This window comes from Salarias fasciatus, chromosome 13 (genome assembly GCF_902148845.1).
Source record: "Salarias fasciatus chromosome 13, fSalaFa1.1, whole genome shotgun sequence".
Classification (NCBI taxonomy): domain Eukaryota; kingdom Metazoa; phylum Chordata; class Actinopteri; order Blenniiformes; family Blenniidae; genus Salarias; species Salarias fasciatus.
This window is the reverse complement of record NC_043757.1, coordinates 28,647,691-28,657,366: the sequence shown is the minus strand read 5'-3', so window position 1 is coordinate 28,657,366 and position 9,676 is coordinate 28,647,691.

Sequence of the window (9,676 nt, the reverse complement as noted above, 5' to 3'; positions counted from 1 at the left end):
GCATATATATGATGTATATGGCTACAGACAAAGACAAGCCTGTTTTTTCATTTCCTTTCCTACATGTTGCTACTCTGAACCAAGTTGTGATAAATTTCATGACTGTTTTACCTCTCACGCCCGGCCTGCCGTGTGCCGTCTGTCCCTCGCTCGCCTCGCGCTCGCCACGCGTCCGGCTGGTCCGGGACGATACCGACTCCACTGAAAACACTAAACACGCTCCGGCCGGGCAGCGACTCTGCCGAAGGTCCGAGGATCCGCACCGGGAGGCGGACTGACGAGCTGAGACGGCGAGCAGGACAGACCGCCTGGTGAAACCCCTGAACGCCGCCGCCGTGGCGCTCACCCTCACAATCAGTCAGCGCGTTTCGAACCAGCCGCTTGTCTTCACACGTGGACCCACAGATCAGCCCGTCCGGGCCTCCTCACACTCCGTCTCCGATCGGCTGACATTAGACTTAATCTGAGATCCGGCAGAATAAAACCCAGACTAAACATTAATGAATACAGAGAGGAATTAGAGCGCTGCATAAAGCTGGTTTGTTACTGCTGCAGATAGTAATCGTCATCAGTAATCGTTATTTGCAGCTCGTGTGGAAAACGTAACCTTTGCTAAATCTGGAACTCTGCTGAATTAAAAGAGGAAGAGACGTCTGATGAATTCTTAAAGCTGAACTGAGATTTGATCAAAATCACAGCAGTGAGTGTGTGAAGCGGCGTCTCGGATCATTAGGTGTTGGTTTTCAGATGGATTTAGCCTTTCAGGCAAGTTGTTTAAACCACTAATGAATACCTGAATGCACATCCAAGGCCCGTTTGTTGGATTCTGTCTCCTCCTTATTTTACTCGCCGGCAGCATTCTGACAGAAATACTCTGAATTCCCCGTGAATTCAGGTGAATCAGGCGTCGCGCTGCACAGCCGCTGCAGCTTCAGTGTTTCTTTGTGTAATAAATATATTTTGAGGTGAACGGGAACCAGAGAGCAGGACGCTTTGAGCCGCCGCCGCCGCCGCCGCCGCCGCTCGGGCCGGCGTGTTCCACCTGCAGCACACAAGTTCAGAGACGAGCGTGAGGCCGACGCTGCGTGTGTGTGTGTGCGTGTGTGTGTGTGTGTGTGTGTGTGTGTGTGTGAAGCGCAGCGGCTGGTTGTGAGGACGCAGGGCGGTGAGGACACTCAGTGGAAACATGTTGTGTTAATCTGCCTTTTATTCATTCCTCACTTTAACTTGAACTCATAAGCATTAAAATCTGAAGCTGTGCGGCGTGGAGCCGCCGCCGTGCCGCCGTGCCGCCGCCGCCGCGCCGCTGCTCTCTGCAGTTGTGTGTTTGATGTGCACGGTAATCACAGTGGAAACGTGCAGAAAGACGAGAACTGCAGCTCTTTTGTGATCCAGAAAGCAGCAGTCCTCCCCGCCGAGTCCTGGGAATCTCCCTCAGCCAAACAGAGAAAAGGCCCCTCCCACACACACACACACACACACACACACACACACACACACACACACACACACACACACACACACACACTTATTCTCTCCCTTCACTCCAGGTCCAATTAGAAGAAGGTCGGGAGGGTTTTGTAAGTGTTTTTTTCTCCTTCTTCTGGAGGTGGGGGTCGACACACAGCGGTGTCACTGCAGAAGACCACCAACACATTTCTCCAATCACATGCTCCAGTGTTTAAGCTGGGGTCTTAGGAGGAGGAAGAAAGGGGACATCCTGTCTCTCGCTCGCTTTATCCTGTTCTTAAAGGAGCATTCAAACGCCGGTTCTGCAGCAGCCGCTGCTGATGGCCGAGTGTTTCGTCTCATCAGGTGATCAGAGGAAGAAAGAGCAGCGAGGCCTCAAAGGAAACACTCGTCCTGCAACCAACGGCCGGGCATGCAGGGTTCCTGAGACTCTCTTCCAGGAAATGCAGCAGCGTTCTGTTCCCTGAAAGGATTCCGGCGGAGGAAGAATGTAAAATACAGCGGCTGAATCCAGAACGGCGTGAATCAGTCCAAGCACTCGAACTGTCCACCGCCTCAAACCAGGCTGCCTCAGCAGCCGCTCAGCGTCTTCCCTCTGGACTCTGTTCAGACTGGACGCTCTGCTGAGAACCGGCCCTCTCTGCTCCACTTCCTGTCCACGGCGGCGCCGGCTGCTGCCAGACCGGGCCGTCCGACAGCCGCCTCCACTTCCCTTCTCTATTCTGTTCAAGATGAACAAGTCTCACACAGATTACTGCTGAAAACCACGAGAACGGGAATTTACCTGGACCTTTAACAATCAGAACAACACTGCACTGTCTGTCAGAAAGACACACACCAGAGAAAAAAGAAAAAAACAAAAGAGAAAAGTTGCAATAAAAATAACCAGAGTTCTTGAAAATAGGTCCAAAAGTGAACCTGCTGAAATATCTGTCACAACAGCATGTCTGCTGGGGGCACAGCTGGTTCACATCCAACTGACAGCTGATTGATCACTGATTACCACCTGATTTACAGCTCATTAACACCAGGTTCGAACCTGATTTACACCCTACCAACAAACCATTGACATCTAGTTCACACATGATTTACAGCTGAACGACACCTGACTGACACCTGATTTACCTTTAACTTAAACCTGATTCACACCTGACTGACACCTGATTTACCTTTAATTTAAACCTGATTCACACCTGATTGACATCTGATTTACAGTTAATGACACATAGTTTACAGCTGATTAAAACCTGATTTACACCTGATTTACAGCTGAATTTACACCTGATCAACACTTGATCGACATCTTAATAAAATCTGATTGAAAGCTTATTTACACCTTATTTACACCAGATTATATCTGATTTACAGCTAATAACACATAGTTTACACCTGATTAGCACCTTATTTACACCTGATCTACCTCTGTTTAAATCCTTATTTACATCTAATTCACACCTGATTTACACCTGAGCTGCATCGAATTAACTCCTGATTTACAGCTAATTAACACTCAATTAACACTTGATTGACATCTAATTTACATCTGAACCAGTAATCTGGACCACATGCCTGCTTTCCCCCATTAATGATTGCAAACACACCCCAGCACTGTTGCCATCTTTCAGACTCGTGTCATATCAGCCTCTGTGTGATGGAGTTTGCTCGTTTCCTGATGCATGAAGGTGTCACATAGCATATCAGCGTCTGTGTGTCACAGCAGACAGAGCAGCCTCATCGTAATATGAGCACTCAGTACGAAGCCTTTAAAAACACCTGGATGCAGCTCAGCTGTGGCTGCGCGGTGCAGCGGCGGCCATGCAGCACTGTGGACTCTGGCTTCGCTTCAGTGAAGAAACACTTTGTCCTCCGCTCAGCTTCAGTCCGTCTCTTGCTTCCATTTACCGAGGTCTTCTTGTAACTGCGTTATCTTAACAACCTTTTAGGCTTTTAACAAACACTTATGAAGCATCCAATCAGGAAAAACCTCCATGACACAAAACCCAATTACCAATTACAGTTCTGCTTTATTCACTAATAGGCGGGACAAAGTAATGGCTTCATACTGCGTTGGTTAATCGATCCCTGCAGCCCGGTCTTCGTATCTCAGCGGTTTCATCTTCAGAACCTCCTTCTTTCACCTGTAATGTCGAACATTTGACTCAGACTGAGGCTGAGACGTTGAAACTGCGTTTGTTCCCTCCGGAGTAGATTCATTTAACTCACGATTATCAGGGTTCTTTAAAAATCCGCCTCACCACCACACTCCATCATGTCTTCACTTCCACAGGCGCGATGGAGGAAACCGCTCCTCAGTAACAGTAACGGCATTGTAACACTGGGAAAAGTAATTAGATTACTTGTTACTAAAAATAGCAATTGTGTTCACGCCGTTGATTTTAACGCAGTCCCACCGGTTCTGTCCCTTCCTGTTCTATTTTCACTCACAACTCAGTCTGGTCGTCGTTGGTCCCTCCTGTCTCAGAGTGTTGTTCTCCATGTTGTCCATAGTGTGTGTGTGTGTGTGTGTGTGTGTGTGTGTGTGTGTGTGTGTGTGTGTGTGTGTGTGTGTGTGTGTGTGTGTGTGTGTGTGTGTGTGTGTGTGTGTGTGTGTGTGTGTGTGTGTGTGTGTGTGTGTGTGTGTGTGTGTGTGTGTAAAACAACTCCTTGTCTCACATGCTAACCAGAAGATCGTTTCTGACGTCTTCATGTAAAAGAGACACCGTTTTGAGAACATTTGCATGTAAACAGAAAACTCCTGAAATGAAAGCTGAAAATGAAGCGTGCCGTGTGAGTCGGACCTCAATCATGTCAACTCGCAAAAAACTGCAGAGTACACAACTTGTGAAGGAATGGTCTGAAAGAAACGATCCCGTTTCCAGATCCGTGGCCAGTTGTTGCTGCAGAGACGCTGCTCTCAGTGCCGTCCCACCATCTCCACACAGCCCTCAACGTCCCGGTCTGACAGGTCCAGGTCCAGGTCCACTCCTTCCCTTCATCAGGTCAACTGCATTACACTCAGTCCACAGTGGAGAGCAGGAGAGCTGATCAGCTGGTCCCAAAGTCCCCCGTGAGCTGACAGCACCAGAACCTCAACCTGATCTGGACCTGCCCACATAGCAGAGACACTTGGGCCACATCTGGCTGGAAGCTGGCACAGGTGGCATTCGGTCGGCACTGGCATGCAGCATGTGAACCAAACATGGCCCAGATGTGGCGGAGGTGGTGCCGTATTTAAGGTGGCAAACCGAATGTGGGCCAGATGTTGAGTTTAATATGTGGCCCACGTGTCAAAAAAGAGCGGTGGGCCACAGGTGGCATTCAGTTGGCATCACTTTAAGGTGGAAAAAAAGATGTGGGCCAGATGTTAAGTTTAGTATGTGGCCCACATATCAAATTTGAACTGTGGGCCACATGCGGCCCGGGTCTGTTCTTCATGTAAAGATAAGCTCGCAATGACTGATATTGTTTGTACCAAATGCAATAAAACTTAAATTTCAGGTGTGAAATACCATTAACTTTGATTGGCCTCTCTTAATGCACAATATTTTTGGCCTACTTCTAGAGGCTGATCAATTTATTTGTGCTCTCATTCATGTCGTTCATTCTGTGAAATCTGACAAAGATTTTAATTGTTTTTAATGTATGTTGACATTTCAATAACATCATAGACAAATAAAAATCACACTTTTTCCTGGAGAAGATTTTGGGCCCATTTACTATCATTAAAACCACTTATTTTCATTCTAGCATATAGCATACATAATACATATAACTTCAAAATTACAGATTTGTTACTGCTGTAGCCTACTATTTGATTATAATATATTTTTTGCTATTCAAACTTAAATCTGAAAAAAGTACAACATTCATGACTATTTTATAAAGTGAAGCATTAGCCACAGCATCATTGAAAATCAAGAATACTTAAATCAAAAGCAGAGGGAGTCTCGAGACTCACCTACGCAGCCCTTTTTTATATGTTGATCATAAAACCATCTAGTGCATGGATAAGATGCTTTTTAAATATTTTTGGAAAAAACCTGTTGTCGTGAATACATATGAGAATGAAGGACTCAACTTCATAGACTTCGATACTCTAAACAAAAAATTTAAGATTAAATGTGTCAAACTGTTGTGAAAAAATGTGGATTTTTATTTCTAGCCATGCTATCTGGTTGGAGGCCTAAAATTTCCTCTAGAGTGTAACTATAACATTGAAAAAAATCCTGTTCATCTTTCAAACTTCCATAAACAAGTTTTACTTGCTTGGTCCTTATATAAATTTCTTCTTTTAAAATTGTACACCGTTAAAAATAATTCTACCAATTAGTCATGATAAATTAAGAATTTTAGTCAGCAGGACTTCAAATTATTGAAACAGTTGTGATAACTCAAGATGTTATGTTTATGTTGTGTTCACTAAAGAAAACTTTCCAAACTTATTAAAACGATTCCAGTGGAATTAGGAATTTGAACCGATGATACTTTTCCTCATTGGACATCTCTGATGACGTCAGCACGTTGAACGTGCATTCAAACAGCCCCGGCGGTTCTGCAGTCCGCCAGTTTCTGCAGCTGCACGCGACGTATTCCTTCAGTCTGGGTTCAGTCACGCTCACATATTCAGAAAAGGTAAGTCACCGAGTGATATGAATACTACCCAGAGGTTTTTTCTTGCCTTTAAATTGTTAAGTTATTCGAAGGCTAAACGTGAGACTTTTAGCTAACTTTTAGCTATGCTAACTGGAGCTTCTCAAGACAACGAGCGGGACACTCTGTGTTTTTAAACATGTCAATTCACAACTTGTCCCAGTGAATGACAGGAATCCAGTCTGCTCTGTGCAGACTGCACCGTGAAAACGCCAGTTGAATTAAAGCAGACAACGTTTGACGACGTTTGTGGGTGCGGGGGAGATGGCGTGGCAGACTGTCGGTTTGTGTGCTCGGGGTGTGCACGGAGAGGAGTGCGCGGATGGGGGGGTCACGTGGGGCACGCGGGTGGGGGTGCAGGAGGATTAAATCTGTCAATCTTGTACATCTGTCAGAACAGATTCCATGCATGTTTCTGACATTAAAAGGCTAATTCAAAAACAAGCATTTTTCAGTTTTAAGTGGAAATGGTGTTCACTATTTTTATTAAATTAAAGATCCAAGTCTTCAATTTAGTTGAGGAATATACAGCACAATGATGCTGCCCTCAGCCCACCTAAAATATTTTTCAGCTTTTAAATCCTGCAAATTGTTGAATTTGACACAAAAACTATATTATCAGTGCATTAGTAGGCAAGTGTATGTGCACGCCTCTAGAAAATCAAAACAGTTATGATTGTTGAGTGTACTGTAACCATTGTCACTGTACTAATATGAGATTTTCTGTTGTAGGTCATCGTATTTGCTCCACCTGGCTGCGTCTTGGATGAGATGGACAGGTAAGTTTTGCACTTCTGTCACGGGAAACCCAGAAGAACACTTGAACACTACAGAACCAGCCATGGTCATGATGGAAGAAGTTTAGCTCTCCTTTGCATTTACAGTGATTGTGTGTTTTTTCAAGTCTCAAAAGTCTCTCCAAACCCATGTGAGACAACATGGATTTAGCAGGAGCAAACCAGTGGACTTTAGAGTTAAATGTCTTTTTTGGAACTTGCAGACAAGTAAAAACTCTAACAGTGCTTTTTTTGTTTTTCTTTTTATCTTTGAGGAGCCCACAGATATGGAGGACGACATGACGAGGGGACTGAACGTGGGAATCCTCAGAATACCAGAAGGGGAGGATCTGACGGAGCTGGCTGTGGTGCAGGAGGATCAGATCATCCTGCATGGCATCAAGGACTACTCACTGCTATGCTGTTTGGACTTCTGTATGTGCTCAACATCCACTATACTCTATACTACCACTATACACTATACTACATCGAATTGTTCTGTTGTATTCATTTCAGTAAGAGTAACTTCCGCTTTGTCCAGTCCTTCACAAGTTTTCCACTTACCCCAAACTTTATTTCTGCTGCTTCATTACTGTTTTCAACTACATATCTCACTTTTGGGGGGCATTTGTATTCAGTGTGGGATGTATGTTGTATAAAACTTTTGCTTTGCTTTTAAAAATGTATAGTATTAAACTTGTTAATTTTATATACTGTTTTAAGATGATATTGTAATTGTATCAATAAATAAATATTTGAAACTGTCATTGTTGGAGCATTTTGTTTTCTGGGCCAAATACGGCAAGTGAGTGTATGAAAGAAGTGGCCCGGTTACGGTTTAGTTGAGGCTGACATCTGGAACCAGTTCTGAAACTTGTCTGGTCCTCCTTCGGGCCAGCTGTGGTCATACAGGTGGTTGACGTCTGGGAGAAAAACTAAAACTTACCTCGCCCAACACTGGGCCAGGACAGGGCCACGTATGGCTAAATAGGTGGCTGAGACATGGCACAATCATGGGCAATGTGTGGCAACCAGAGGTGGCCCTCCCAAGTGCCGTAATTCATTGCGGTATGTGGGCCAAGTGTAAGTGAGAAGTGTGGGCCACTACTGGGCCAGACTAATTTTGCTATGTGGGTGGTGGACTGAGGAGCAGCAGATGATCTGGACCTGGACTGAAGAGCAGCAGATGATCTGGACCTGGACTGAGGAGCAGCAGATGATCTGGACCTGGTCTGAGGAGCAGCAGATGATCTGGACCTGGTCTGAGGAGGTCGAGCAGAGGCGTGCAGCCAGCACTGCTCTTGCGGGAGGCTGGATTTCGCCCTGGTGGTAGTATGATATGAGGAAGTACCAGCGATGAGGATGTACCTGGAAGAGGACTGTATCTGAGCCTGGCACACCAGGGTTGGATGCAGGTTCATGAAGCTGTCATTTGTCCTGACAGGGAAGGTGAAGGTGGAAGGAAAACATACTGAAACACTTTTGGAATACAAGAAAAAAACAACAAACCCCCCTGGTATTTTGTGGCTGTTTCCGATCCCCTGGTCATACAGCGAAGCCGAGCGCCCTGGAGCTCTCCAGTCGCCAGCTCTTCCTGCTGACGTTCTGCTTTGTCCTCTGTCCTCGTCTCCACCTGCCGCTCTCCTGCCACCTCTGAAAGTCTCCGCCTTTCCCGAACACCACCAGCTCTCCGGGCCTTTCAGCACCGAGGCCGGCTCGTTGTGTTTGGCATCACAACCTGCTGGTTCAAGGCGCTCTGACATCCACATCACACCTTCTCTTCATCCTGTCCAAAAACTTCTCTGTGGAGACCAGCGCATTGTTTGACGTTGGAAAGGCTCTTTTTATCCAGAAAGGCCCTTGAACTTCTCTCTCGGAGTGAAAAAGGCTTTTCTTCTCAAAGTCACAAAGGCAGAGGCACGTTTCAATCAGTAAAAAATATTCATGAGAGAAAAAAATGATCAGAGTGAAATCTAATTTTCTATCAGTCTGTGAGGTCTGCAGCAACTCAAATCAAATCAACTCGAAAACATAAGTCAATAAAGTCCATTCTAAAAATAACAAATCCCTCCTGTGACGCTTCAGGTTTTAAGGCATATCTCAAGACATTCGTCATCCTGATACAATCCACAGTAACACTGACCTCAATATACAAGAGTGCCCCAGTGACGTCTCTTGGTGTTTCTCCTGAGCAGGAATCGATAAATGATTGAAATAAATATACATTCTGTCGGTCTGAAGCAAGGCATTTACAGCTGAGAAGAGAGGAGAAGTGGGGCACGATGAGCAGGAGCAGAGAGGATCTCATGGCCATCACTCCGGCTTTTATTTTCCACTTTCAGAGAAACCTTCCCTAAATCTTCAGGACAGACAGAAGAGCTCTAAAGGTTCATCCAACAGATCCAGTAGATCCAGCAGATCCAAATAGTGCAGCAAATCCTGCTGATGGAGCAGATGAATCAGATCTAACATATCCAGCAGCTCCAGTAGATCTAACACATCCAGGTGATCCATCAGATCAACAGTTTTAGCAGATCCAGCAAATCTAACATTTCCATCAGAGCTAACAGTCCCAGTTGACCCAGCAGATCTAACAGATTCCTAATTTGCATGATCACTGTCACATTTGCATGATCACGCTGATCTTTAATCGCTCTTCATATTCTGCAGGTGGACTCGGTCACCTTGTTGTCTTGTGTTCTGTTAGATTATCTGGATCAGGTCTCTGCTGATGCTGTTGTGTAATTTGATACCTGGATCCTCAGTTTGCTCGTCCCAGT